This window comes from Coenobita brevimanus, chromosome 22 (assembly GCF_032717465.1).
Source record: "Coenobita brevimanus isolate Jiangsu-jjx chromosome 22, ASM3271746v2, whole genome shotgun sequence".
NCBI lineage: Eukaryota > Metazoa > Arthropoda > Malacostraca > Decapoda > Coenobitidae > Coenobita > Coenobita brevimanus.
Window position 1 is genome coordinate 13,355,908 of NC_136975.1, and position 4,954 is coordinate 13,360,861.

The 4,954-nt window shown below is 42.2% G+C and overlaps 1 non-coding gene across 1 annotated transcript; it reads right to left on the minus strand.

Moving 5' to 3' along the window:
• Positions 1-798: 798 nt before the first annotated feature.
• On the minus strand, positions 799-917 carry LOC145392598 (5S ribosomal RNA). Its single transcript, XR_013896029.1, has one exon. It is a non-coding gene; the product is annotated as a 5S ribosomal RNA (ribosomal RNA).
• Positions 918-4,954: the final 4,037 nt, after the last annotated feature.

Below are 4,954 nucleotides of genomic sequence, written 5' to 3' on the forward strand. Positions count from 1 at the left end.
CTGCCTGGTGCATCCAGGCACGCCAAACTTGCGAACATAAAAGGCTGGAGCATCATCTGGAAACTGCACCGGACGATCTAGCGGGAATCTCCGGACATATTAATGTCCCACGCAACATATGGTTGATCGCCAACACAGCACAAACAATACTCAAGCTCTCACACTGCAACCCCCTATTACTTATCACCTGACATAATCCTGGTCACGGCACCAATTTATGTTATTTATCACTGTAGGGAGTCTTAATTATAAACTAACATAAAGCGAAACAACTCACCATTACAATATATGGTATGTGAACATGGCGTTTTGATCAGTACTCAGTATAAATATGCTAGGCCCAATAAATATGCTGAGTACTTAGCTGTGGTGTTGACGGTAATAAATGTAGAGAGATGGATGATCGCTGTAGAGAGTTTGAGGCACGTATATTTACTGTTTAGTGGCAGGTTGAAACTGAACTTTTTTTTTTTTTTTTTCCTATCGATCAATGGGGCCGAAGCCCCTGGTCATTAAGGCAAACTATATATATGTATAAACATTGATACATATATACATATATATACGAACATATATATATATATTCATACATACATAGACACATCCAAGCTTATGAACATACACACTTTCATGCACACGTACATATATATATATATATATATATATATATATTTTTTTTCATTCATAGCCAGACGCCATGTACCCCAAACGGGGTGGCCAAGGGCTTAGAGTTAATTGTTTTACAGGGAGGGGCACTAATCCTCCACCAACCCCACTTGACACGTAGGGAGAACGTTATGCCAACAGCATCTGGTGTTCCCAGGCGGTCACCCATCCAAGTACTAACCAGATCCAACGTTGCTTAACTTCGCTGATCGGACGGGAAGCGGTGTACTCAAAGTGGTATGGCCGTTATATATATATATATATATATATATATATATATATATATATATATATATATATATATATATATATATATATATATAATTTCCTATTTTATTATATTTTGTAGTTTTATTTTTACTATGACTTTTTTTTATTTTTTTTTATTTTTTTTTACCTTATAATACTTATAAACTAAAATGCCTAATCTAAATATCCTACAACTAACCACCTAACAGACAAATCGCTAACCTATACTAAATCCTAAGAGACAAATAACTAGACCTACACTAATGGTAAAAAAGCCTCGACCAAAAGAACACCATCGACTGCAGATATGAAATGCCTTTCTACATTACATACCTGCACTCATCACCTGGTAACTGTCAGTCGAGGCACAACCTAATAGAGGGGACATCAATATATGAAAGGGAACCAGACGAGTCAGGAACATTTCCATATACGTTTGCTGTCCTCCCTAATTAGAATTACTTAAACAAGATGGTATAATGTATTTACATAATTTGTACAAAAAGTGAAGAACCTCGCCCAGCAGACCACAATCGACTGCAATTGCCCAATACCTTTCTATATTGCACACTTGCACTCATCCGCTGGTGACTGTTAGTCGAGGAATGGGGTTTAATGTAGGGGACATCAATATTAGAAATAGATCAGTGGGTGGAGGAACTATTTCAAATATGTCAACTGTCAACCCTAATTAACTGTACAATATATACACATTTACAGTTGATAAAAACCATAACCATACAGTAAAAAATTCACATCACTCTGATCAGTCCTGTCTCTCTCAGGAAAGCCATCAATTTATCAGTCATAACAATGTCCCCATCACCCAGGATGGTGAAAAGGGTGAAGGGGACGTCTACTGCACCGCAGTAATTTATAAGTGAAGCACGTTCACGATTAAATCGCCGACAGTGCAGGATGATATGACTGATAGATAACACCGCATCACAGATGCCACAGTGCGGTGGGAAGAGTCTTTCCATATATGTTTCATTTGAGTTAAAATGGTGGCATTGAGCCGTAGCCGTGACAATACTTTTTCTTCAAGGCGACTGGGATGGTTGCCAGTGTCCCAGTCTCCCAGGTGCAGATTACAAGTTGGAATAATAAGTCTGGTCCACTGACCTTTCCACAGAAGATTTATTGATTTCTTTCCGAGAGTGAGACTCGACTGTAGATCACAAGGAACGTCCCAGGTCTCCTCGAGCTCTACAGCAGACTTTGCAAGTAAGTCATCCTGCTCAGGCACCCAGATCAGCGTGAATGACTTGTTGCATGAATGCAACTTATTAACGATTCGGCCCTGGATCTCATGAGAGTCCGTAGTACAAGATGCAATTGCCTGAAGGGCTGATTTTGAATTTGAAAATGTGACAAATGAGTCATGCCTAAAATTGAGAGCATATTCTATGGCTTTGTCAATAGCAAAAAGTTCGGAGGTAAACACAGATGTATGAGTCGGGAACCGATACCTAAGTGCACATTCAGTCGACCACACACTTGCACCCACACATTCACTCAACTTGGAGCCCTCGGTGTACAATTGATGGGACCCCAGGTAACTAACGATGATGTTACGAATCAAGTGGTGGATCTCCGCCTCTGGCGCCTTGGCCTTTGGTGCTGGGAGCCATGATACATCCACTGTAAAGCCAGGTGGCTCCCAAGGCGCTATATTTTTAAACACCAACTTGTCACAGTCACTGGGGTCCAAACCAAGCTCCTGAGTCAGTAAGTGGAGGCGAACGGCAAGTGGCCGACGCACCCCCCACAGAAGGTGGTGGTATTGACGCAGGGGGGTACAGGCCACATTGCCGATATTACTTTTCCTATATGTTCGAAGGCCATAGGACCAAGCCATGTGGTCACGGCGAATACAGAGGGGAGGCACATTCGCCTTCATTTCCATACAAGCCACACGGGTACACATGACGGCTCCAAGACACATTTGCAAACATTTATTCTGTAGCATATCCAATCCTTTCAGTGTGGCATCGGATGCCGAGCCATACACCTGTGCGCCATAGTCTAGCTTCGATCAAATAAGGAACTTATACACCATTAATAAAGATTTTCTGTTGGCACCCCAGGTAGTACCCATTAGGTACTTGAGAAAATTTAACGGTTTATCACAACGAGCAAGGAAAGTATTAACGTGAAGTTTAAAATTCATTCTACTATCAAAATTTATTCCTAAAAATTTTACAGAATTTTGAAAAGGTACCGCCTGATTATCCAAAGTTAAGCACAAATTAAGTACGTTACGATTAGTGAAGACTACAGTGGCACACTTACGGACGGGAAACTTAAATCCCCACTGCAAGGCAAATTGGTGGATGGAGTCAAGGGCTGCTTGAATCTGCCCAGCCGAAAATTGTGCATTACGGGAAGAGTGCCATATTGCACAATCGTCAGCTAGAGCGAGTATCTAAGATTCCTCGGGATGGGAGCTGATGACAGAATATCATTGATCATAATACTAAATAAAGTAGGACTAAGCACACTTCCCTGCTGCACCCTGATTTCCTGGATAAATATATCCGATGTTACGTTACGGGGCAAGTTGACAGAGAAAGTCCCCTCCCTTAAGAAATTTGAAATACAGATAGGCAAATTTCCTCATAAACCATAAGCATAGAGCTTCATTAGTATACTGTGTTGCCATGTCATGTCATAGGCTTTATGGATTCCAAGAACACCCCTATCATGAATTCTTTATTGGTAAATGCTTCTGCAATACAATGCTCCAAATTCATTAAATGATCTAGTGAACTTCTGTATTTACGGAAGCCACATTGTTGATCATTTAACAAATTCTTCGACTCTAAAACCAAAAGGAGCCTATTGTTTACCATACCTTCCACAACCTTACATAGACAAGAAGTCAACACAATAGGACGAAATGAAGTGGGATTCATAAGATGACCAGCCTTTTTGGGTATCGGTATGACGTGCGCAAAGTGCCATGAGTTTGGGAACGTTCGAGACGCCCAAATCTCATTTACAATGCTAACATCTTAATCAGGTTGTCCTGATTAAGATGCTGGGTCATACTGTACGTGATGGTGCCTGGTCCAGGGCTGGTGTCTTTACAAGATTTAAGGGTAAGGAGCAGTTCATCTAGCGTAAACTCTTGGTTGTATGGGGAGTCTACGTCTTCTATGGCAAAGTCAATGATCCGTAGCTCAGCCATGCGTTTATGATGTTAGAAACGTGGATCATAATTGGCTGAGCTACTTACTTGAGAAAAACTCCAGGCGAGGATGTTAGCAACGTCCACGGGCTCGTCATAGATGGTATTATCGATCTTCAGGGTAGTAATGGGGAAGTATGGGCCTCTATTATTTAATATTCTTATGGTGGACCAGACTTTACTTAATGGTGACAATGGAACTTCCTCAGTTTAAGCAAATCCTTGACCTGGGCTGAATTAATGGTTTTTACGAGGAGGTCTCCACTCGCAAGTTTTGTCACTTGTTCCACCTCTCTTGCACACCCATCAATCACCTTCTTGATGATGAAGGGATTGAGGCTAGACAGGGGAGTGGAACCAACCACATGAATCATGACAAATTCGGCATTGTTTACATGAATGTGAAGGTGGGTACGTGTCTGGGGCCGTTCAGTCTGGGGGCAGTCCGTCCGTGCAGCAGTCGGGAGTCGGTCAGGACTACCTCCCCCCCCTGAAGGGGGGAGAGGCAGTAGTGGCGTCCGCCATAGTTACCACTTCCCCCGTGAAGAGAAAAACGAACAAGGGAGAAATTGCCCTGGGAAAACACACCTAGTCTGAGATTACCCTCCCAAACCACTCTCGGGAGGACGTGCCTGTGTGTGACTCACACCCCAGAGCGATCAGTGTGGGTACACTCCAGAGGTGAGTAAGCAAAGGCAATCTCAGTAATTAGATATAGACAAATACTTTATCTACTAAGGCCAGGGAGGAAAATGAGGTCTAGCTAACCTAACTTTATTGAAAAACTCCCTAGTCGCGAACAAAAGAAAAAGCTAACGCCGGTGAGGCAACCCTGCAGCTAGAGGA